The sequence below is a fragment of the Cydia splendana genome, chromosome 2 (genome assembly GCF_910591565.1).
Source record: "Cydia splendana chromosome 2, ilCydSple1.2, whole genome shotgun sequence".
NCBI classification, from domain to species: domain Eukaryota; kingdom Metazoa; phylum Arthropoda; class Insecta; order Lepidoptera; family Tortricidae; genus Cydia; species Cydia splendana.
The window spans coordinates 24,310,028-24,337,403 of NC_085961.1; the positions used below are offsets into that span (position 1 = coordinate 24,310,028).

The following is a 27,376-nucleotide window of genomic DNA, read 5'->3' on the forward strand; positions in this document are numbered from 1 at the left end:
TTAGATACCTAAGTCTTATAATGTTTAGGACATGTTTGTAACATGAGAACACGTCTGCAAGATAAAACAAAATATTATGAGTACCTAAACAATGAAAGACGCCTATATCCATAAAAAAGTTTTCTGCTAATAAAGTCACACCAACTACTTTTCTATGAAATGACATAACCCCAAGTGCTAGGTAACACAAAGCCAAAAAATATAATATTATAATATATAGGTATATTAGGTACCTACTCGTTTCATTGTGGTTTCTGTATATAAGTAAAAAAGTCCACTGGAATTAGAATTGCAGACAGAAAACTATCATAGCATTTCGTCATCCTCGCTTATAGAGCTTAGCTAATGATTTATTTTGATTCCTAACGCCTTTCGACGACCGCTAGAATTAATTATTTATAATTCGTACACCAGTAAGGAGTACAAGGGATCATAAAATATTATGAGTCTATTCTATTCGGCTACGTGCGGAGTGGCCAGTCAGGTGAATGTTAATACTGTGACATCGATGGTCTTCCGGGACGTGGCTGGATCTTGGTTCAGAGTGCTTTGCACAGAAAAAAAAAACAAATTTTTGAAACAAGAACCAGATATGTCTCAACTGATATATCTTGATCCAAGTTAAATAATTAGGACAAAGATGTGTCTAACGATCCAGTAATGTTAAATTCAAATTCAATTTTGAAAGTATTTTATTCCTTGGGTCAATATGTGTACATATTAAATCAAAACTGCCCTTTTTTGCAGTGCAAGTCGTGAAAGTGCAAATTGTCAGCATGGTGAAATAGGTGCATGATGCAACAATGTCGCCTATTAGGTACCCATAGTTACCGAATTATCAATATACCTACAAGTTGCAGAAAGTTCGCAAAATGTTAGAATATTTCCCGGAAAGGTACCTAATACTCTTCCAAAATTTCATACGCATTCAAGTTTCAATTTTAGAACTTTGTTCCATAGCAAGTTTTGAGAAATTTACAAGATCTTTCCACGTGGAAAGTTACGAAATATGTGATCATTTTCGTCGACACTTACTTAGCAGGTTATAATTATACTTACTGACTTTAGGTCAAGAAGCAGGTCGATACGTAGAAGAATGTTATTTGTATTGTTATTTTATACATATTGTTTTTTTTTATCTGGGCGTAACTTCAAAATCTAGTTTATTTATGCTAAAAATATTGAAAATTATCCTGTTTTTAGTTAGCAAAATTTACCATTAATTCAAAGAACGTTTAAGGAAGTATTACATAACCCTGCGTATAGCTTCTGATCGCATACATTCCTTTCTTCACAAACCAATAAAATAAGTCCGTGATTGAACTCCATAATACAAGCACGTGGCACTACATTGTTGCCCAGTTTTATTGTTTTGTACCAATTAAACATGACTCAATCAATTTCTTGAATCACATCTTATAAGATTCCCTTATAAGCATACTCCCGATTGTCGGTGGTGTGATACGATTCATTAAGATTGATTTAATCTCGCATTCTTTAAACGTAAAACTAAAATTGCTCCCGTCAGACCGGGTTTATACTACCTCTAATACGAATGTAATAGGTAAATATGTTATTTTTAAATATGGTAACATGTACTTAATAACCATCCCTACCCTAACCCTCTCTCGTTTACGGTTTAAGCTTGGATGGTGAATGGGAACTCAAAACAATATATTATTTAAGTAATGTCCGGCGAAGAATCTTAGGTAACAAAGGCACTGATGCAATCTACTCATATTATGTCCAAACAAGCAGCTTTAAAGTAATAATGATCTATCTTCAGTCATTATTTATAACGCAGTTTTTTTTTTAGAAATTTAATTCAGGCAACAAGGCCCATATTACAAATACCTTACAGACTAACATACATATGTATTTTATAATTATAAACTTACAACTAAACACTATTTAGTCGACAAAACGGCGTGGCTCCGTTGCATCGGCTGCTGTTTTATGACAACCACAGCTAATATGTGTGATAAGAATATTTAAGCAGTGAAATAATAAGCGATTTCGCGTTCATAATTCGCCATTTACTGTGTTATTAAGACATTCAAACTGCAAATATTATCCTAAGTATGATTTCAATTATTTCACCAGCTAAATTCCAATTTAAATCTAGTCTGCAATAGATTAAACCTATAGAGTTAGCATTCGCACAGCTTTGCTCTGATGCTGTGTTTGGTTTGTTAGTGAGTCAAGTAAGCTCTTCCAGTGTTTCATTACTATGACTTATGTGAAGTGTAATGATTGGTAACCTGGTTTAATTTTTATGTCAACTATAGTGTTTTTCAAACTGGATGGGGTCGACAGGTGTCATCACCATGTAATGTATAACCTAAAAACGCCAAATCTCACAAAATTGTGTGAGATGACTGGTATCGAGTTTGAAAAATACTATATTGGGATTAGAAAATCCAAATCCAGCTGTTCAACCTTATTTGACCAACTCTGCCAGGTCAATGAAACGAGATCATTTTAACTGGTAACAAAGTGGAGTTCAGTACCCTCACAACTATAAGCTTTAAAATGCAACTATCAAGAAGTTAACAAGACGTTTTAATGCTTAAATAATTTTACTTTGCCACTGTGCCAGCGTGATGCCGACTCGAGTTTCTGGTAGGTACTAAAGGTGCTATCTGAGCTCTACTACGCCATGGGCAGAAGACGGATGGAAATAGGTAAACTATCGGAAGCTTTGGCCAACAGAAAACAAATCGTAACAATTGGATTTAAAATGTTTCACTATAGGTAAAAGAGTATAGATTTCACACTTAGAGTAGGTATATATTGACCATACTTACCCTAACAACTAGACAATGACCGGCGCTCCCTCTAAACGCAGCACAGATCTAAATCTGTACCTATGCCTACACATACATAGTTAATCATTCGTTAGCATACCAATCTGCATGCGTAACGTCCCGCACCGATGCGCGATTGTCATTAATAATTTCGACACTTGGTGATTAACATTTAGAGGTGTCCGTATTGGTCGCCGTGGGCGATCGGGCGTATAGTGTCAAGTGACGATGCGCTTTGATTAATGTAAAGGGTTCGTTATTTACGGGAGATGATATGGGAAGCTGACGTTTTAGGTCTAGATTTAGTGATTTTATTTTATCATCGAATACCATTATAGCACTATGGTCATGCACAGTCAGATTCAAGTTTTAATTTGAAATTAATTATAAATAAACTAACCGAATGTATTGATTTAGACTACGCGATGTATAGAACAATTTTGATTGAATTGGGATAGTGTGTTTCGCGACCTTATTATTTCGATCTAATAAACACATTTAGCCACCAAATTAACATCCTAAGGGTTAGACCTTTCAGACATAATTTAATAGACCGTACCTACATTAGATACCTACTAACTTACCTATACAAGACAGGTGCTTAAACGGTGGACAGACAACATGTTTGATATCAGTTTTATCTTTGTACGAGTGTACAAAGTAAAGACCTAGTAACTAATAGTTTAGATACCTGGTGACCATGGTGTAATTTTGTAACTAAACTTGTCATTACGCTGTCAAGGAACCTATTCTATCAAGTATGGTGGTGTAGGTTGTTGGGATGAGACCGCTATGTAGCGATAAGACTAGAATAAGAATAAGAATAAAACTGTTCGTTTTCTACCGTTGTATATAATTTCCAGTTTTTTTGCTTTTGGTGTATTGTGAAATAAGGTAAAAACAACACTAATTAAAACTACTTACAAAAATTTTACTAAACCTTCATTTATACTACATACAAAAATGTCAGTAAATAGTTTTTTCTTCAGATAAGTAACTCTATTTTCGCATCAACTGCACACCTAGACTTCACGCGTCGTCGCGCGTCTACGCAAATTCCGCGTCAAAACCAAAGCGTCACAACTCAAAAAAGCATTTATTCCTAATTCAACTTTATCATAAGCATTTAAAGTTCAAGTTACAAATTAACATCAAGCTTACTTGTTAAAATTTAATTAAAATGTGTAAACATCAGAAGAGGTAACGCATCGTAAACTAAACGCATTCATAAATTACACAGTGCATTTGATATCGACTTGACTGCAATAGTAACGAACAAATGGTATCTAACTTAAGAAGTGGAAGAGTTTAAGTCTGGTTTAAAATCAATCTAAAGTCAGTTTTAATAAACATTAAATTAAGTCTATATTAATAAAATCTTACTAAGTGATTAGTTTTTTGTTTTCTTTTTAATGATGAATTTAGATAAACCATTAGGAAGTTATGCTGGCAGTTGGTAGGTTGATTGATTTTGATTAGTTACATCAGAGATTAACGTGTGTGTAAAACAATAACAAAATTACATGTGCTGTATTTAGATAATAGAAAAACAATTTAATATAGTTTTACCTTTATAAAAACGCGACTTTTTTCTTTCCAGTTTAACACCTACTTACATGAAATGATGGAATGTTTAATACAACAATTCTTAAAGACAAAAATGGCCTTTAAATGCTTTGCGTTACTTAAGGCGTTAAGGGCCTCATTTTTACCTACTCTTTATTAATTTTAGGTAAATAATTCTAACCTTATACCTATGTACACTAAAATTAAAGCATTAAGCGAAATGTTTTGGTCATTTAAGTGCTGAATAGTTCCAGTTCAATTATTTATATAAAGTTAATCACGATTAATAATTTAAACATCCAACAAAGCAACGTTGTTTTTTTCGTTCAATTTAGCCGTTCGCATTGATATGCGAAATGCCGTCGCAATCCGCACGTTGCATACATACGATTAAAAATCGACGCGGGAGGTGACCGGTGCGTACTCCGCTTTAATTTAATAGGTGTTGTGTCCCATCGGGACTTCTAATTGGCTAATTTGAGGCGAAACCAGCGTGTTTGACGGCCGAATGTCTGATTTAGACGGAGGACTTTCTTTTGGCGCGGATATATCAAGGGCTCGTGGCGAATAGCAAAGAGCTTTGTCGAAACTTGACATACCTGCGAGTACAAAACTGAACCGCTTATTGTGATCGTTACCTATTTTCATTAAAGATAATGATACGCTTGAAACACAAGCCATGCTGTGGTTGTAGAAAAAAATAAAACAAAATATCACTTTTAGGGTTACACAGTTTTGTAGCACATTTTTAAGCAATTGTAAGTTTTCGAACAATAAGTGTCAATTAAAATTGTTATTTGATGAAATTGGTCTAAATATAGGGGGCCATTGTCCTGATGGTTTTAACGAGACATGTACCTGGGTCTTGGTCACCACTCGCTAGTCTCCCAGCACCAAAAACAATTGAAGGGTACGCCATAGGCAGCTAGCTGCGCTGGTTTTACAAAATACCCGCTCTTGGTCTTGAGTAAACGAATGTCGTGAGGAAGTTAGAACGACGATCACTGGTAACGAATATTCTGGATTCGGTCATGTTGTTGAACTGTTCAGAAAGAGATAATTTTATGTACTTATCGTACAAAGCATTACATATAGAACTAAGATAAATAGACGAGCCGAGACTCTTTGGGGGGACCTTATAGTCTCCGATTTGGCAATTACCTATACCTGTTTGGAGGTGGTATTTCGAGGCCGGCGTAGATTTGCAACCATGGACACTGAAACTATGGAAACGGTATGTTTTTTACATAAAAAATTGGCAAGCAGGAATCAAGTATTATAATGATGAAATAAGTTCAAAAGTTATGTCAGGTGTTGAGGCCATTCAGGTGGCAGGTTATCTTTTTGATATGTTAGAAGCGTGCCGTCAAAAGTACCGCACGCAGGTTTACCATTATATGTACGTAAAAATATTTTTGAAACCCATACTGGTATCTATATTCCTGTAGATATTCTAAACAAATTACCCATTTTCATCGATCAGTTGGTCACTGACTTAAAATAATGGTTATCCAATGCATTGACCGTAGAGAATTTGAGCTGAAAGTACTTATCTAGATACTCAACTATGCAGATACCCTGTTTAATATGAGCATAGGCAAACAATTTCAAAACCTAACAGCTAAGGGCAAAAAGCAATCAAGTGTATCTATTGTCATCCGACCTTGGAGCACATAGACGCATTGCTATTCCTCGGCGCGCCTGGCCATGTATGTATGATCGCTATGGGTGGCCAACGCGAAAGTTTGAGCACTAACATGTACCTACATCGGATGCCGAATACTGAGTGACTGAGGCTTACTTAGTTATCAGGCTTGTATCTACATAACTCAGTTTGGGTAGGGCTTCATTCTGTTCGATTTAATCTAATACGATTAGGTAGTTCAATCTAATTTTCAGTCTGTTAGTTACGCTCGTATTTGCACGCTCATATATGGTATCACGTTAGCGGAAGCAGGTGCGCTTATTCTATACGATTCAATTCTAATATCAAAGCCAACAATATTTAGATTCAGAATTTACCACCAGGTCAGTGAACCGTATTAGTTCTACTAGGTGGCAAAGTTTTAAATTCATCGCTAGGTCTATCTAGTGTTTTGGTACTACCTAGTAATATATTTATTTGTTTTTAGGACTTAATCGCATTTTATCTTTTTTCCTGCTATAAAGGTAACCAAGAGCCGACATATATTATACTGGGAATAATTTCATACATTAAAGTAGTATACGCAATTAAGTATTAATATGCACCCTTTTTGTTGTTGCGCAATAAGGTACTTATCGATGTTATGAACTGGTAATTGAGACAACCATTTAAGTCGATACGTTGATACCACAATTATTGATCTAAAGGTCGATACATGACTTGGCATAGTTTAGAGTCGAAACTTTTAGGCCTATAAATAAGGATAGTCTCCAAATAAATGAATAATTAATAAAGGTAAGTGTCTAATTGATTTTACGAGTACCACCGATGTAAACAATATCAGATAGCGTCGTTATGGCGGTCCTATCACTCTACGTTGATTTATTGACTCACCACATACTTAGCGACCAGTTGTTCTTTAAAAAGCCTGTCACGTATACCATTAAATTTATAACCCAATGTTCCGGAAGGCAGCGAGAAACAATAATTCAAAAGGAGACGTAAAACTTGACCCAGGAAAATAAGAATTGTTCACTGATTTACACATAGCAATTTGTCAAGACAAATGCATAATTCAAAGCAACTTACCGAAACTAAAAACAAACATGTTTTCGCAGCTAAAATAAAGACAAAAGACGACACTCGTAAATTCCCGCTGAAAAGTAACCAAAGCATTATACAGTTGCATAACAGTACAGTTACAGTAAATAAAAAGTGGTAAAAGGAGCAAAACATTGCACGAACTGTGCGCTTTTAAATACGGCCGACGTGGAGCTCGGGCAAGGCAAAGACATTTATGTTCACTAAACAAGTAGTAAAAGTCACTACTTGAGCGTTTTTATGGGACTCATAAATGTCAGATTGCGCGCCGGGCTTAGCGGCGGGCCGGATCGGCGGAAAGGCCCGATTTATTCTCCACTCGCGGCGCCTTAATTGATTTGGGCCCATTTTTCAATGCTCCTTTAATGATTTTTTTCACACCTGCGTTTATGGCCGTTGTTTACATAATCAACTTTTTTTTCAGGTAAACATATTGCTGTAAATCAATTGGCGAGTCTCTTATATGGTAAGCTTTTACATTTTTTTAAACGTCGTAGTTAGTAGGGTATTATTACCACTAAAATTTCGCACAGCCTTTTAAAATATTTGTTGCTAAGTTGGCGTAAATTAGAAGGCAATTTTAGTAAATAAAATATGTCTACACGATCGCTGCCGTAAGACTAGCATACTTCCACGCTAAAGAGAATTCCTTGCTATAATGAGTTGGCAGAAAAAAACAACGCGTTCGTCACATTGGCGCGATATTTTAGTGACAGCGTCGCCGTAACAAGAGCCCGCGCTCTAAAAGGCAACTTTAAGCACGGGACAGCTGATGCTGGTTTACCGACAGTTGATGTGAGAATAGGTCTCCAACGGGCTTCTATGCAAATTATTGCATCATTAAACACCTCGTTGCGTTGTGCCCTGACTGAAGCCCAGCGCGATTTGTATGGCCGGATGCATTTGATTGGCGTTAGTTTGTTCAATTATTGTAAGAAAAGCCTGTTTATAAACAAGAGTTTAGTTGACAATGAAGGAGCAGTTCAGAGCCGGGCGGTAGTTCATTATCATTGACTAGCATTTAAATATTATCTTTGTCCGCCGGTTTCCTTTTTCCTTTTTTCCTTTCCTTTCCCGAAAGATGCTTAGTTAGACAGTGCGAGTACGCTCCCGTCATCTGTAGGTATTCCCTAACCTAATGAATACGATTTAGCTCTCTCCAAGGCAATAGTAAATATCTATACACTAATGAGTTACACACCGTTTCCCGTGTCGTCATTTCCCATCAAGGGTCGTAGCCAAAATGGCAATATTTTATCACCAAATTCATTGCGATGGCACAAAAGTCATGCCATCCTATCAATAAATTAAGTAGGTATTTAAGTTTCTATTGACGTTTACTGTAAACGATTTTCTTTTGGATAGGCCCCCAGAAAGATAGGGTAAATTGCGTTAAAGTAATGGTAACTAAAGTGTCAGTCAATGGAACTTGCTAACTATGTAAACAAAAGTCACTAGTTTCATCATTCTTTGACAATTTCAATATGGCGGTTTGTTTACATAGCAAGTTCCATAGAATTACACAATGTATATTTTATGTCATCAATACATGATATGTGATACTTTTTATTTCCTAGACACCTGACACTAGAACACACGTATTTCAAAGGATGTTATTCGAGCTAGCGCACGCGTGGTATATTTAAAAAAATATCTATTAAGCCAGGTACACACGTGGCCTGGGTCCGAATGTATGAAATGACGGCATCCGTCTACGGAAAGTTGGAATTACATACCTTAATGCGTGTACAGCACACGCAGGGTCATCACTTAATTTCGGCTTTGATTTGATAAAACTGACGTGTTTACAAAAACATATTCGATTTCAATGTTCAAAATTTGTGTGAGATTTGAAGATTAAATTATTCCATTTCTTTTTTTAGTTCCGCATAACTTATTGCACTCATAGAGATAAGGTAGACTCGGACAACATCGCAGGACTGAAAGTCTGAAACAGTTGCACAAAGGCAGCATTACCAGCATACGCCTGATGGCTATTTGAAATGTTTGAGAACTTACTTTAAGGCAGTAAATAGTTTTCAACGCAAGCAATAAGAAATTTTCACATTGACTACCTAATAACACACAGAATTAATAATAGTACTAGGTACAGAAGACTCACTCTCTAACAAAACGCGTCTGTTACGATCAGTACAGATATGGCCGCTAGGTGGCGACAGCGCCACGCGCGGCTGATGGCTAGCCACCAAAATTGGTGTGGAACGGATGTACATTTAGCTACCTGTAGCAAAGCGACGAAATCGCTGAGTGAGCTACGCCTGCTAATAAGGAGTTTTTTAATTCAGAGAGTAGGGTCTCTTTCCCCCACTAGTCTCAGTTTATTGCATACTTACTAAGCTTCATCGTCATCCTATCTCTTTTCTGCCATAATCGCCACCCTATCTACGAATCATATTATTTTTAAAATCTTACCATCAATTTAAGTATAATATCTAGCAGCCCTAAGGGCCCGTCCACCTGCTGGCGAAAAGGGACATATGTATAGTGGGGCGGTGACTTTTATTGACGCTCGTGTTTATTAGGAACGCTCGCCTTCTTCGGGCCCGGCAGGCGACAGCTTGGTGTGCCGCGGGCCTTAAGCGATAAGAGGAGGACGGGACGGGGCAGATCCTCCATGCCAAAGTGACAAACTCGACAGGGCGCGATAAAGCGACAATGATAATATCTTAGATGCGACTACATACGAGCAAGACAAGTTTAGTGTTACTGTCTTTACTGACACTGTGTCGCTTAGCATTCTGACTATCGCTTACAACAGCTGGATTTGGGCCGATTTTTATTTTGTTGTCGATTTGTTCGTTACATTTCGATATAATTTGACTGATTGACGAGCTTCTCATTTTGGGTGGAATAAATACGAAATCCCAAAAAAAAAATGCAGAAAGTAACACACGTTTTCGTAACTTAGAGGAAGATTTTTTAGGAGATACGTTGAAAATGCGCTTATTATTTATTTTATAGAATAGGGAACTATCTATCCACCAAACTTTATCAAAATCTCACAAAAATAAATCGACCCATTTAGTGCAATAATGTTGAAACTTATTGATTAATTAAAAACCAATTTACCAGCTGATAGTTTCCTACATTTGTAATTATTTCTATACAATCGATATTGCAAGTACATATGTAGTTGGTTAGTTGCGACATTAATAATTAGTTACCGAAACAAAACTGTTTATTGCATTTAGCACGCTATAAGCAAAGAGAATTTGAGATAGAGGCGGATTGTCATAGTAAATTATGTAGCCACATCTGTAAATATAATGTGACCACATAATTTACCATGAAAGTAACTCTCTTACACTCTATTCTCTTTGCTATAAGTAAATGATAGGTACTCGTAATTCAATTACTTCACTAACCTTTTTGATAGAATTTGCAAATGCATTTACAAATAAAAAAATGTTTAATACTTATACATAACTATTTACATATACATATACATAATGGTCTATTCATAAATGTCAAAAATATATTCTTATACTCCCACAAGATTTTATTTTGACCTTTGTCATGTTGTGGAGCTTCAGTGGTACTTATTTATTTTACTGGTAAGGAGGCTTTTTTAACAACAGACATTGAAAGTCATCGAATGTTACCGATGTAAAAAAGTAGAAAAGATTTCGCAATTATAAACGATTTTACTACAAATTTGCTAAAAAAGATTGTCAGATATGCAAGAAGAATTATTTGAATTCAATTTCAATAAACAACTATTTTAAATTATATAGTCGTTGACATGACCGGTACTGACATTTAATAGGAAGAGAAGGCAACCTCTGGTCGCTTTTCCTTGAACCACACGTTCGTCCATAATAAAACTACCGCCACTAAACGGTGAACCCGGTTTATGGCTTTTGAATTACGAATGTTAAGTGGAAAATGAGCCATGGGAATACTGCCTGGTTACGAAACTGTGGGAATGAATACCGCCTTGAGGTGAAGTCGGTTCAGAGTAAGGTAAAAAAGGGGTTGAGAATATTAACTATATTGCAAGAAAAATACAAACATTTTGATTATTTGTTATTTTTTTGTTATTTCAAGATATAAGTACATACTTGGAAAGTAAAACACCCTAAGGCCGAAACGTATCACTTTCTACCCGCTTCATACATATAATCAATTACCACCCACTTTCAGAAGGGATCTTTCAAGATATATTCTAAGTAGATATATTCACAAACAGGATTTAAGCAATTTGCCTTTATAAATAAAAAAAATGATTGAAAAGGTAGCACTGACTTGGCATTTATTTTTACTTAACGTTTTGATACCGTAAATCGGGGTGAGTAGGTTTCGCGGGGAGAGGTGGCTTATGAATGGGGAGAGAAGGTTTGAGAGGGGATTTTAAGGCTACTGCTATATAAATAATGTGTTCCAATGTAAAATGGAGCTATAGTAATACGCATAATAAAAAAAAAACGATCCAACAATCTTATCCAAAATCACCTTTGTATGAAAACCCCTGTCACCCCAAATACGAGGCACTACGGGGTGAGGTGGGTTTTCCTCTTTATCGTCAAAGTTATGAAATGGAACTACCCAAAATAAAATAAATACTAAAATACAAACGTCCGGAACAAAATGAAATAAAAATAAAATGTTATCGAGGTTTGAATTTCAGTTTTGACCCTACTCACCCTATTTCACGGTATGTTTATATATTTTTATTCCCCATTTTATATTTAATGATTGTATAGGCTTCGATTTTTTCAACACTTATGAAATAATTAAGTAAAAACATAAATCTAAAAAAAATCTTTTGTCAGTTGCGGATAAATCCCTACCACTCCTTAAGCGCAGGGCAAAAGTTAATATTGATTTAAAAAATGTCATTATTATTTTCTTCCACTGAGATTTTCTTTTTTGGGGTTTGAAATGAATAGATTTTTCCGCAAAGTACTCAGTATCTTATAAAACTATTTATATTTATAAAACTAAACTCTCGCCGCCAAACTAAAAACTAACACCAAAACAAGGCGTTAACAACGACAGCCAATAGCTACGATATTACAATAATGGTATCGATTATAATTTGCGTGCGATGAAGGCGATAGCAGCGGAGGCGACAGACGCGACAGGCACGACAGGACAGTTTAGAAAAAACTTTAAAAGAGTTGTCAGGTAACTAAGTATCATTCATGTGTAGGGTCTATAAAAACTAGGTTTTATTTAATCGTATGGCGTATACATAAACATTCTCAAGCAATATGTAAGTTGGTAGCTAAATAAAATAATTATAAATCCACATTCAGGGTCCCGAGCCACGAGGTTACGTCAGGTATTAATTTATACAGATCTACCGGAGGGCCTGGAAAAGAGTGCAGAGGGCAGCGCTGTATAATATTGTGCTCAACAGTTTGAGACCCTTCACCGCAGTCGCAGAGCGCAGAGTCCCGCCAGCCCCATTTATGGCGGAAATAGTTACAGCGTCCGTGACCTGTCCTCAGCCTGTTTACACGACACCAGAGTTTTCGTGGCAGGCCAAAGCCGTCTGGTTTCGCTGTGGGATCTATGGCTTGTAGGGTAGTTCCGGCAGTAATTTCGCTCCACTCGTTCTTCCAGCTTTGTAAGTAGTAAAGTAAAAACTAGGTAATTAGGTACTTTAAAACAAATTCGCGCGCTAAAACCCTTGCCTCACAAGCATCACAATTAAAAACTTACACCAAAACAAAGCGTTAACAACGACAGACAATAGCTACGATATTACAATAATGGTATCGATTATAATTTGCGTGCGATGAAGGCGATAGCAGCGGAGGCGACAGACGCGACAGGCGCTCGCAATCGGCGTCGCGATCGCGGCGCGCGCACAATGCTATCCGGCGCTGCCATCGCGCTGCCATTACGATTGGGGTTGCGCGTACGCACCTAGGATTAACGCTCTATTTTTAGGATTGGTTAATTAAATTGGGTTTATTGAGAAGTTTTAAAGCATCTTTAGGTGTATTGAGTATATTACAATTAATTTAAACGAGTTACTCATGTAACATTTGGTCGATTATTTGATCGACGTGTTTCGGCCCTTTTTGATGATCCTCGACAATGAGCTTAAAAAATTAATTAATGATTTAAAAATTTTCTAACAAGAGTTTAAAGAAGTATTTTGAGTAGTTTTTTAACAAATGCTTTGAGGCGTTTTTTTGATGCTATTCAAGGGGGGTTTTCATGGATTTTTTTTAAGGACCGTCTCGAAGGATTATAAGCAGTCCTGTGTTTTGTGATTTCCACGGGCATAAATACTAGGCTTATTCTTACGTAGGTATTTTAAAATAAGCCGGTCGAATTTCGGGCAGTTCTTGAAGTTTTTTTTATAAATTACCAAATAAAAGTTTCGTCCGAAATATATAGGTAAACCTAAAAATAATCAAAAATACTTCAGCTAGGCATCACCCCCTTAAATGTTTGCACCTGGGTACCAAACCTGTAGATTCTGATAGGTAATTATTCAATTTGTGACTATATCACTTGTAATTGGCATGTAACTACTTATTAAATACCCAGTAGTTACTGATAATTGCTATATAATCAGATATGTGTAATGATAATATGCTCTAAGGAAGCCGACAAAGACCCGCGCAATTCATTGATAACAAGTCCTCATACCTAACAGTTTCACCTCTTCTATATCTCAACATAATCCGTCGAGCTGTCCCATTCCTTGTTCCACGTAATTCATCAATGGAAGCGATTAAGTTAATACTTAATTGATGGCACGATCATTAGTAATGCTGACAACGAGACACCGCAGGTGACATTGCCGACAAAAAGCTGTTACGACATCCAACCTGAAACGTCATATCTCGGTGCCTCTTTCACTCATAGTAATTTACAATGAGAAAGAGCGCGATGAGACTTATGATTCGATTTTCAAAGTACACCGCGCCGATTTTGGTATTCGGCCGTTTTTGGCACGCGAATCGACCAGCTCCGTACATTTTGATGTTACTTTCAACAAATCGTATCTTGTTGTGTGTTGGAAATACAACTTAAGTGTTGTGTAATAACGTTGTAACTGTAAAGAGGCGGCGGTGTTTTGGATAAGCTTGCGAAAAATATTATAACATCTCGTTACTGCACTTAATTTGAACGCTGGATGATTATATTGATTATTCTTTGGTAATGAGTTGTGACAGACTTTTTTAATGTTGTCAATACGTCATAACTAGTGACATTAATGGGCATTGGATTAAGGATTATGATAAAAAATCCAGTAAGTATTTAAGGTTGTTAATATAATTTCAGTGAATAATTCTTGTCAATGCATCGCATGATGAGAATGTTGATGAAATGAAATGTAATGATGAATGTTGAAAGTGAATATATTGCTTTAAGTAGTTTTTCAGACCAGTTATAGAAAGTATGACTACATTAGAAATAAAGTGTGCAATTAATGATCCACACCAAATGATGAAAATATATTATAGGTAATTAAACAAAGAAAAATCAAGCGGTATTTAATTAATTACGACTTATATGATTGTTTTTTTTAGAATAACTTATGAACTATAAAATTTATGCTGTTAATAAATTTAAATTACATTTCACTATATAAGTATTCATTGAATAGTAAACTAAATGAAGCAACTCATTATGACCTAGGCTCTATCAGCTGTACCGTTAATAAAGTCATTGACCACAGAAAATTCCATATTACTGGTAAATTTAAAAAAAGCTTGCGGAGAGTTCTCTAAACAAAAACGTCACTTTTGACACTGACACATCTAATCCATATCGTTTCTAGATCTATTAATTGACGTATCTTAAAGTTCGAATCGGGCAGTTACATTATTTTTGGTTATCAAAAGGTGAAAGTCCTAACAAACGGGGTTAGTGTGCTAAGACGCCAGCTGTTACATAAAAGAGTTTAACGGCTCGCCATAAATTGACGACATAAGGTCAGGGTCCGTATAAACGTTCAGCGATGCACTACACCGCAAAGTGGTCATTCCTTTCAAATAAATTACCATGTAATAGCCCGTTAATCTGCATACTCTGCCCACCGATAAAAACTTACAACCAGAAAACAACTCTATCCTTGACACATAAGATTTATTCTACAACGCGCCAAATATTTCATTCAAGCTTTCAGATGGTGCTGCCGCGGCGGCAGAGCGCGGAACTTTTATGAAACTGCGAGCTTTTTTGGAAGTTCGTGCTCCATCCCAGAGATGGCGCTGCGTAGAGGGTGAAAGCTTTCGCATTTTGGGGTAGCTCGGGGGTTGTAAATGGTTCGAGTCGACGTGAGTGAGGGTTGTGTTAGATGCGACAAAGCCATGTAAGGGTGAAACTGTAGATGGCGCTAGTCTGCGGTGCTTAAAAGTTTGGCATAAAGCTTCTTCGTCAAGTCAAGTGTCGTTTTTAATTAAATAGTCGTTAAACTTATGACACGAGTAAAAGAATCGGCCAAGTGCGAGTCGGACTCGCGCACGAAGGGTTCCGTACCATTACACAAAAACGGTAAAAAAATCACGTTTGTTGTATGGGAGCCCCACTTAAATATTTATTTTATTTTGTTTTTAGTATTTGTTGTTATACTTAGCCGCAACAGAAATACATCATCTGTGGAAATTGTATAGCTATCACGGTTCATGAGTTACAGCCTGGTGACAGACAGACAGACAGACAGACGGACGGACAGCGGAGTCTTAGTAATAGGGTCCCGTTTTAACCTTTTAGGTACGGAACCCTAAAAATCAAGTTTATTATTTAATAATAGGTAATAAATTATTATTAATTTATAGCCAACAGTTGTCATTTTAATTACCTTATCAAAGCTTTTAATATTATAACACCTTAATCCGGATATTATAAATTAAGATAATCATAAAAAGTAATTGCATTAGAAATTGACTAAAACCTAGTTACGAAACCGCTCTTATCTTTTAATAACATTAAGCGAGTTTTAAAATCGACAATAGTCATCTTAAAATGCAAAAAGTAGTTTACGCAACATACCATTCTAATCCTCAAAAGAAAAGTGAAAGCTAAATTCATGCAATTTTAAAATCGCATAAACATTTAAGTCCTTCCGTATTTGTAGTCAGTTAATAACAATGGTAACAATAAAAGTCGTAAATTTTGTCAACTTACCTGTGTCTTGTAGTGTTTTGTAATTTTTGACTTACCTGCCATTGAATGGAACGGTAGCTTTAAGACATTATGTTGAGAGTCTCTTTGTCAATTTTTGTTGTGCAATTGTGATTCTTTTCTGAATTACGAAATGAATATTATTTTGTTTACGGAGAATTAAATACCTACATACTTAGAGTTAGACCAGGACAAGTCTGCAAGGATATTGATAGCACACGCATTGCAACTGTTATTTTTTAACGTCAAACTTCTATGAAATTATGACGTATAAATAACACTTTGCACTGCGTGTACTATCAAAACCGTTGCAGACTTGTCTTGGCCTAAATCTACAATTTCCATGCAATTAAAAACTGCATCGGAATTGGTTTAAAATGCCGATATACTACTTACAGTACTTACATAATATTCGACTAGATATTCTTATGTTTTAATATCACTTAAAAACACAAATTAACGGCATATCTATATCAATATTCATAAAATTATAAAATCATATTTTCCAAAGTCTAAATACCTATACAGAAAGGAAAATGTGGACTACGTTTGTTGTAGAAGTGGTCGTTCTTGCATGAATAAGATACTATGTATGTTACATATGGTAAATACTTTCTGAGCAATACGAGTTTCATAAACTAAGTAGAAGTACTTACCTATAACATACTTAAGTAGTTTTTTAAAATTGTTAATGTTAGTAGTATAATTATTGTAACTTACTGTTATGGTCTTATGGTCCAATACATTTTATGAGGTGTTTAATTATTTATATTTTATGCATGTTAAACTACAACTTGCCTGCTATTACCGTTTGTCTTAGTTTAGTACTAGTATTTTTTTTTTTTTGCAAACGCACAATGATTTTTTTACGCCAACAATTAGATTGTACAACAAGGGCATAAAGTGACCCATTTTTACCCGAGGCAATTTTTGGTCTGAGCGAAGCGAAGACCAAAATAGTAGACGAGGGTAAAAATGGACATTTATGCCCTTGTTGTACACTCTGCTTTTCACTTCGATTCCGAGGAAAATAAAATTATATTTTTCACGGCAATTTACACCACGAAATTGTCGTAAACCGAAAGAACATAATACATAACCAATTCCCGCCAACTAACTTTTTAATTTATTTTTTTTAATTTTCAACATGTGTTCAGAGTTTCAGACGCTTGGTTTTCTGCCAAGTCAAACATTTCGGAGCATTTTTGAACGATAATCGACTCCTATTTTATGTGATTTACTAAATTTAATGACAGAAAATACGGATTTCTAATAAATTGTAGCAAAAATAAAATAATATAACAAGTTTTGTCATCTACACAATTTTATTGCTCAGTAAAATTGTGCAATATGTTTTAACTGTTTGGCTGTTGAGACCGATTACCTTAGTCTTAGAAGAAAATTTTACTTTTATGCTCTAGAGCATAAAATGCGATTTTATGTCGTCTACGCACGACATAAAGGTGCACTTTTTGAGCATGAGAAGTGAAAAACTATTTTCGTGCCTTCTTTGTGTTATGAAGTACTTTTTTTAGCATTTTTGGTAATAGATGATCAAAAAGCATGTCACAGATATTCAATACTAATGTATAGGTTGATTTACGAATGCTGATATAAATCTTAAAATTATGATGTTATAAAACAAAACCCCGTCAAATATTTTTATTGTTTACCGTCATTACAGCCCCTTGCACCAAGAAACATAATAACGAAATAGTGATTTAAAATAATGGTTCATTCTATATCATATACATATACACCGTGTTTTTTTTTATTTCCGTTAATTTCAAGGGTGCATTCCTGAGCTTAAATCAAGTAACTTTCTCAAAGACACCGATGTTCTAATTAAGTCCATTTCGGAGATAATCCATAATTTATTTTTTTCCTATAAGGCCTCTACAAGCGTGTACACTTGCCTTAGGGCCGGCTTACATATTGATTAGTGTTTAGAATGAGTTCATACATTTGCTACTAAACTTAAGTACAATTTCGGTCGATTGATGTACGAAATGACATTGATATGTCACAGATTTCAATTGTTTGGTTGAGTTAAATGTAATGCCCGTGTTACAACAACGCTATATGCAACATTTAATTACTTTTTAAACAAAAAAAAAATCAAAAAAGAAAACAAAAAAAATTTTCTTTTTTGAAAATTAACTATGCCATTTAGTTCTTATAAACGTACTTAACTATACCCCGAAGTTAACGGAATTCAATAAAAACACGGTGTATAATTATACATGTCTAGCTTAGTCCAATCATTTGCCCCTAAGCCACTAATCCGGATCCCAAATGAAGACATCACAAACGTAGTTGATTTATTCTATAACAGAGCCCGTGACGTTTCCAGGCTATAAATATCTGCCCAAGGCGAGTGGACATATCGGGCCGCAATGAAGGCTGTACTCGTCGACAGGGATGCGAGGCACTGTCGTTATGAATTGGCAGGGTGGGTTGCTTGTTCGAGCGGTTTTAAGATGTTTAAAGGAGGTTTTAAGATACTTTGCCCAAGGCGAGTGCAAATAAGGGCCGCAATGAAGGCTGTACTCGTCGACAGGGATGCGAGGCACTGTCGTTATGAATTGGTAGGGTGGGTTGCTTGATCAAGCGGTTTTAAGATGTTTTAAGAAGGTTTTAAGATACTTTGCCCAAGGCGAGTGGAAATAGGGGCCGCAAGGGATGCAAGATTGTCGTTATGAATTGGTAGGGTGGATTGCTTGTTCGAGCGGTTTTAAGATGTTTAAAGGTTTTAAGATACTTTGCCCAAAGCGAGTGGAGAGGGCCGCGATGAAACCTGTACTCGTCCACAGGGATGCGAGACTGTCGTTATGAATTGGTATTAGGGTGGATTGCTTGTTCGAGCGGTTTTAAGATGTTCCTCGATTTCTCGTTGTTCAAAGTTTATGGCCAAAATTCTAAATGATGTGTCAATAACTTCTGTTTCATTCTTCTTCTACACTAAGTCTGTATCTGCAGTGAATGTATCTGCGGTTATTTCAAAGCTCCGCATCCTTAACTCCACGCTACGCGCTTATTTACATCTCCGCTACAACAAGCACGTGCCTACTACATACTGTCACAGACCCATACACCTAGCTACATCCGCACCCGTTAGGTATCCGGATATCAATCTGCATTCGGCCGGCCACCACGCCATTAGGTGGTGACGACGATTATAACCCAATATCGCGTTTCAGTCATACCCGCTTTTTAATTTTAAATTACCTTCATAAAAACTTTCTGCCAACACCTAAGACAGCACTGCGTACACCACCGCTACAACTGTGCACGTACCCACTACATACCGTCACAGGCCGGTACACCCGGCTACGTCCGTACCGGGTAGGTACCCGGGTATAAATCTGCCGCATCCGGCCGGCCGCCGCGCCGGTAGTGGCGACGATTATTCACCCAATATCGAGTTTTGGCTTCACTTGCTCGCTCCTAATCTTCAGTTTCGTCGTGTGGATTTATGTAGCAGTGTGCAGTCGTCTTGTTGCTCTACGCCTATGTTTGTATATGAATGCAAATATGTATTATGGTCTGGTGTGCAAGTACCAATCAAAGTAAAATCATTGTAACTACCCTTCTGAATGAAACAGGAAACAAGCTTAATGCCTTTTTCGGGTTTTAATTACTTAGGGAAACTAGATAAAAAAAAGTAAATATAAACTATTATTCAAATTTAATTGAGTTTAATAACTCCTATGTCGGTAAGTAGGTAGCTACGTAAATTAGACCTACCGTTGGGCTTAAAATTAACAAAAATCTTGAATAATCTCGATGAGGACGTCTTCGTAAATGAAAAACTAATTTATTAAGATCTTTACTACTTAGGTATTTATTCTTCTACAACATCCTGTCCCTGGTAGTAAAACTTTCATCAACACTTTTCAACTTTTTTAACAAACCGTAAGCGTCACATAACTTTTGACCTAAAAGAAAATTTATATCTTTACACGTTTTATATCCTACTGCTTTCAACACCTCATTAGTATAGAAAGAAGAGAAAAATACATTTATTTAACTCAACAACATAGTACAAAAGAAATAAGTATATTTTATTACTTTACTTAAACATATAAAAAATTGGACGCTAATATAGAATACCCACTCAGCAAGTCAGCTGCAGCATAGGTATGCCTATTGCATTGGTAATCGGTGGCGCTGGTTATCAGTGGCCACCTGACTCAGAGCTATGAAATAGTGGCGACACACAAAAATAAATATAACACATGTACAGGGTGCCTAAAAGTACATTTGCCACAATACGCAGCTAATGCGGCGTTTCATATAAATCACTTTGCCATTTTGTTTTCAACGCACCGATAACTCTTTTGTCATAGGGTGATGTAGGAGTGGGGTCGATAGAGTTATTTATAAGGCCGTGTTTTCTTTGGTAGGAGAAAATTTCCTTTCTGTTCGTTCATGGGTCAGTGATCAGATTCGGCAGCGGTGGCGCAGCGGTGCTCGTGGACTTGCGTGGAGAAGGGTGATGCTGAAAATTTCGAGGGAAGAAAAAATATTATTTTTATTTTTTGTTACAACATGTTAAATGTAAGAATATATAAAATGAATTAGCATAAAATCGTGAGAAAAATAACAATAGAACATTATAATAAACTAGTAATAAAAAGTATGTACCTAATAATTACAATTGCCTGTGTTAAAATAATTAAACAACACATAAATCATTGTGCTAACTGTTTCTGTTTACAAGCGTGCAAAGTTATAATGCGTAGGGAATAATAATTTTATTGCCACTCATCTTACACAAGCGTTATAAAATGCAATCAAGACTAGTACGTCTACCATCAGTTTTTACATTGACATATACGCTCACGTCTACGTAATTTACTTTCTATGCATCTCGCTCGTACTCGCATATTAGTGCAAGCGAGATGTACAGAAAGTAAATTACGTAGACGTGAGCGTTATGTCAATGTCAAAACTGATGAGGCTCTGTAAATTATGTGTGTATCACCTAATAATTACAATACCTTGTGTTAAATATACAATAAATAAACACAATCATTAAAATACTTAAGTAGGTACTAAGAAATAAATTAGTAGTAACCTGAACTATAAATACAACTAAACCTAAATCAGCCCATAAAAACTTATCAAACAACCCACCCCGCATCGCCCCCGACGCAAAGGTGCCCATCACGCTTGCTGCATTGAACCGCGATGGGCAACCCGGAGCGGGGGTCGATACCTTTCTCCTGCAGGCGACGCCCCAGGTCCCCGAAAAAAGTTATTGCCTCCGCGCACCAGCACCCAGATGTCTCCACAGCCTGGGAAACGAACAAGTAGTTTGTTAAATTATTAAATCACATATTTATCTCAAATCTGAACTATATGTGTTGTTAAATTACAATAACGTAGTTATTTTACATTAAGTATATTGCCACTCATCGTACAAATGCGTTATAAAATGTAATGCATCAATCCAGATCTGAAAATATGAATAGGTGTGTGTTACAATTCCGTGTCAAAATCACACGCTAATCTTTGTCTTAATGGTCTTTGTTTACAAACGTGTACAATTAAAATAATGTGTAGTTAATTATAATTATTTTACATTAAGTTTATTGCCGCTCATCATACAAATGCGTTATAAAATGCAATCCATCAATACGGACCCGGAAAAATAAATACCTAAGCGATAAAAAAAAATTACTATGTCGGAATCAGTTACATGTAATTAATATTTATTTATTTAATAAGGGGGCAAAGTTGTTGTTTAACCTTTAATGCTAATACACAAGCAAGCAAAAGCCTAAAAAATAGAATCTTGAGCGATGCGAGGGTCTAAAGGCATAAGAGTTAAATAAACTTTGCTGCTACGTGAAACACAAATCAAATATACCTTCCTATCTAACAATAACAAGGTATCTTTCCTAAACATCGTGGCAAAAGGATAAATACATTAAACTTTATTCGTTTTATCACACACCTTTTCTGTTTACTGAAGTAGAGTTTGGCCTTCTGAATTCCTAAAACCGTCTATTGACAGTTACATGAATTTATATTACAACTGACGGTATATTAATCGACAACTTAACGGTAACATTTTCCAAATTTCCCATGGATCTAATATTAATTCTGAATTTCCCGTTCCGTTCTCACAAACGTGGGGCCCGGAGCGGAGCCCCCGCGTCGCAGCCACGCGCTGCCCCCTGCACTGCGAGGAAATAATTGTTTATTCTCGACGGCCACATACTCGAACTAACGTGTATTGCCCCTACAGCGGTTGACTTCATTTCTATTCATGACTATGCTTTATGTCTTCAGTACACATAATAGACAAAAATGCCTACGTGGCTGATACGCTTTGTTTCAACGCAACATAAACATCTCGTGAAAGGTGACTTCGCACGAATAAAGAATGACAAGCCCTTGTAAGGTCGAATCTGTCAGTTTTTTCTAGTAGGTACCTTATCATTATGTAATCAGCTTCTTTCCTTTAACTACTTACAACGCAATACTAACTTTAAAGGATAAGCAAAAAAAATGGATGAAAAACTTTTGTTTCTAAATATATGCGTTACTGTAATAATATGACATGTTATATTTTATGTAAGTACCTATTTTACAGCTTACTAAACTTAATTGCTTTTTCGTCTTCCTGCTTGCCTTGATAATTTGTCTCATTTTGTGATAATTATAGTGGATGATGGTTGAATCGATTTAAGGGGAATTATTCTTTTGTCAATCTTTCATGGCCAAGAAAGTAATTTGTATTCTACTAGAATCCATAATCTAAACCTAATATTGTTGTGACCTATAAAGTGAGCCCTCAACTCGGTAGCCACAACTCATGTAAGCCGTAAGACCGTCTAATTTCCTGAGCTACACAGTCAAGCTTTTCAACACGCTCTATGCTCTATGACATAAATAACATGGCGGAAAGCGGGGCATAGACACAATGGCGAATGTCGGGCTCACTCGCGAGCATTGTAGCGTGGCGCGGGAGGCGTTACGAATCAATGGAGGGAATTATCGGCACAAGGGACACCGTGGAGTCTGTGTTTTAATAAAAAAATATTATAATATGGATTAATAATGGAGCCAGTCAGAGCTAAATCTACACTGACTTGGCAAGCTACATAGTGTGGAAGTCTCACCATGAAAAGAAAGTGAGAATGATGTTAAATCAGTGTAGACATAGCTTAGTTATAGACGGACGCGAATAGATTTGGGTCATTCAGAGGTAAATGGCCCTGTCAATCTTCAACAAATCAATAAGTACAAGAATAAATATGCAATTAAAATTCCTTATTTGTTAACTATTAACACATTTTTTTTGCTAGAAACCTTAGTTTTTTAAGTAATAAGCAATATTATAACAAAAATGCAAAAGACGTGATGTATCTCAAACTATGATTCTAGCGTCCCTGGAGTTCAATCCCGCACAGTCAGTGCGAGCAGTTTTTGCAGCGCCATACCGGTGCGTGTGGTCTTTAATGCATCAATATTTTTTTTATCAAAATTTAAGCAACCGATATCATTAAAAAATTACGGGCTTTTCAAAACGCCCAAGAACGCAAGGTGGAACGAAAGCATTTTTAGTGCCCTTGCCTAGAGCATTGCGGTGCGCCACACATTTATTACCTACTTAATTTAATATGATCTCATTTCATTACGAGTTTTTTGTAAGCTGTAGGCTTAAGTAAATTAAATAAACGTGTTCGTCAATAATAAAAGTCCCTATATTTTTTTTACAAAATACCTTAAATAGTATTGTAGGTAATAAGTAATGTTATTACGAGATCACATTAAATAGACACGAATGTTTAACGTTTAACGAATGTAGTTAGTTCATCTAACGCCTTCTCTACTCCATTCCTTATGCCAGATTAGTTCGTCCCACACTGCGTATCGGTTGAAGAGGTAAATGAAATGCTATTCGGAGGGGAAAAGTTAAATTACCTACCAAATTTGAGGGTCAAAGAAATAAGTCTTCTGCAGGCACAACAGGGAGGCCGATTGATTTAAATGTGAACTATTGTCTAAGTACACAATAGGTGCAGAGGTTAGGGGTAGTGGAACTGAGTGCAAGCGAACGGAGTAGTTTAGAATGGTAAAAAGTTAGTGCTGTTTGCAAGAATGATGGTAAAAATATTGATCGAAGTAGGTACAGGCAGCAGCAGAAGTTGCTAAGCGGGCGAGGTGTTCAAAATGATATTGACGCGACTTTATTGTTAAGAAAATAAGAGCGTGACAAGGTAATTTTGAACACCTCGCCCGCTTAGCAACTTCTGATGCTGACTGTACCTAATGAAACTAATTTAGTAGAAATTTATTCTTATATGTTCCTTAAGTAGGTACATTTAATTGCACAAATGTTTAGTACCTACATAACATAATTTACAAACTAAGTTTATGGGCTACAATATCTAACGTAAGTATGTACTTATACATGACAAAAAAATAGGAAATTTTCAACGGGGGGTTTTGATTTGTGTCTTAATTAAAAGAACTAGTTTCCTTAATAGAAGTAGGTCTTCCAATAAGTAGCTACCTATATGTGGTTCTTGGTCTAAAATACTTATTTGTTCCGTCTATGTAGAGTTTCAAAGAACCCAGATGCTACGTAGTTACAAAAGATTGAAAAAGCTTACAATGATTGAGTTGTACATATACATATCACGGTATATTTATTCATTTCCCCTTGTATCAAATAAGTGGAGTAAAACATTACTCTTCCCCGAAAACCTCCAAACCAAAACCAATCTTATGATTGACTTGTGAGAGTTTAATTTTGTATGAAGGGTTTGTGAAACTTTTTGTTTTCTGCGTATAAGTGGTCGATGTTCAATTTATGGGAAAGCAGCTTAGCAGGAGCCCTTAGGGGTTTCCCACTCTATTTCTTAAATCGTTGTATTGTTATTTTGTATGAACGAAGGGAGAGCTTCTTGAAATGTCCGAGTTACCAGTTACCTTACTAGACTGGAGTAGATTACAGTTTTACTGAACATTATTTAGTAATACCTATCCCCTTTTTTTAATCAATACGGCGTCACCATCAGATAAAACTAAAATCCGATCTCATTATTTTAGAAAAAAGCCGCCATTTTAGTAAATTATACTTAATATTTAGGTTTATTAATACCAGCGCACGGATCTATAACTTAATTCAAGGAGTTCGAATGACTAATGACATCTAATAAAATAGCGCCAAAAACATTTAAAAAACGCTGCCGCTTATTCTGACAAATGCAGCACATTACTGCAATATACCTGTGGGTCGGAAGGGTCGTAATGACCCGTTTAGCGCTATCTATGATCTACCACAGGCCCTAAAACGCCGCCAAATTTAAAATTCGAACAACATAATCTAAGTCTTAGTTAAAAAAGTTAACCATCGCTTACCACTCACCAATGTAATATGATCTGTATTGTTTTTGTGACAAAGTTCAATATGGATTGTTGTTTTTGTGAAGGACTGAACATCTGCTTGGTGCGTTGGCTTGCGCGCGGGCATGTATTGGTGAAGGAGACGCAAGAACAGATGCTACGTTGGATTCTTGGAGCAGATGCTTAATCCTTCGAATGTCTAGGGTCTTGACCGACGATGACCGGTTGTTATTGCTACCTTTAAAACGGTAATAATTACATTATATCGTTGGACCTAATAATTATTACCGAACAACAAATAAATACCTAATGCATTGAAAACATTTTCCACATTTTGACATTTTTCACGGCAAATTTTTCATCTTTCCGTCATATCAATTGTAATTTATTTACAATCATACAGATAAAATAAATGTGTCTGGCTAGGCTAATAGTTAAAATCTAAACTCATTAACTCTGTTCTGTTCAACTCTATGTAGGAAACTCATAAAATAGACTCCTGTAATCTAACTTTTATGTTTCGTTCATGTCGAAAAATACACATTAAAAACGAATTCCAGTTGTCAGTAAGAATTTGGTTCTTGGCAGACGCAGAGTTAAAAGGCCCCTATAGACTAAGTACCGCATCCTTTGTTTTTGTCTGATTCCTTAATAAACGATTGACCCCTCCGCAATGCGGGCAGCTCACACGATACTTATTATACTTACAAAATAGAATAATTACTTCACGTTTTAGTCACCATTTACGGCTTAAGACAACTTTTATATGACTTTTGTCGTATATCTCATCAGGTGACAAATTGACTATTTATTACTGAACGCATTATTAAACTTTCAATTTAGATACTAGTAATTTAGCACCTGACTAGGTAACTTATAACACCACATGGCATCGACACAATGGACAATAGTTTTTACTATTACATATATTACATAAGTATACATATTCCGAACAGAAACCCCCAACAGCTAAAAAACATTTTGAGGTCGTCTGTGTTGCCTCTACGAATAAGGATTAAGTAGTCTTATAACATAAAAAAAAAATTGGTGCTTTTTCAATATTTTTGTAACAAAAGGAACAGTATATATGTACTAAGAAAAACCTGCCTGCCTGGGGCAGTAGAGGCCTTGGTCACTTTTTCTTAGTATAAGACACTTATTTCAATTTATAATTTATATAGTAGTGTTTCTACTTGATAAAAACAAATTAAAATATTTTTCTGAAATAATTTAATTTGTTCAAATACTTTATGAGGATTCTCTATACAAGTGTTTCTCTTGCCCCGTCTAATCTTAATTGCTTATAAAATAGATATTAGCGTGATTTAAAGCCCGATCCGACAAGCAACAAACGTTTATCCACCAGTGTATCCACTTCCACTCGTCGGAACTAATCGCCAAAAGTGGAACAATCACAGCCGATTAAAATAAACGTTAAATATGTAAAAAATCTCTAACGAACTCTCTAATTGAATGTGACTCTAATCGATTTCACGGACGATTTTTACGTCCATGGAAGTCGCTTGTCTGCTCTCCGGTTTAATGTGAACATTTAATTGCATACACACATGCTGCGAGCTTGTAAATTCTAACAAACTGGCCCACCATATAACGTTTTCACAGTAAGCTTTTTAGTTTACAAGCATTTATTTAGTTTCACCTGTCTTACTGTAATCAAATCTTGCAAGTTAAATATGATCCACTTCCCGGTTTCCGATAAAGCTTAAAATTTGCATACCTACATGTTATGTAAATTGGATGACGATTCAATATTATG

General features: G+C 36.0%; 1 protein-coding gene across 4 annotated transcripts in view; it reads left to right on the forward strand.

Annotated features, from left to right (window-relative positions):
* The window catches only part of LOC134806020 (homeotic protein antennapedia-like), a 252,761-nt gene that overhangs the window by 91,218 nt on the left and 134,167 nt on the right, over positions 1 to 27,376 (forward strand). For 3 of the 4 annotated variants that reach the window (XM_063779226.1, XM_063779227.1, XM_063779225.1), the window contains exon 2: positions 7,544 to 7,585. The exons of the other annotated variant lie outside the window; for it this stretch is intronic. The gene's annotated coding sequence lies outside the window, so the exon portion shown is untranslated. The remainder of the gene's footprint in view (positions 1 to 7,543; positions 7,586 to 27,376) is intronic. 4 annotated transcript variants of the gene reach the window in all.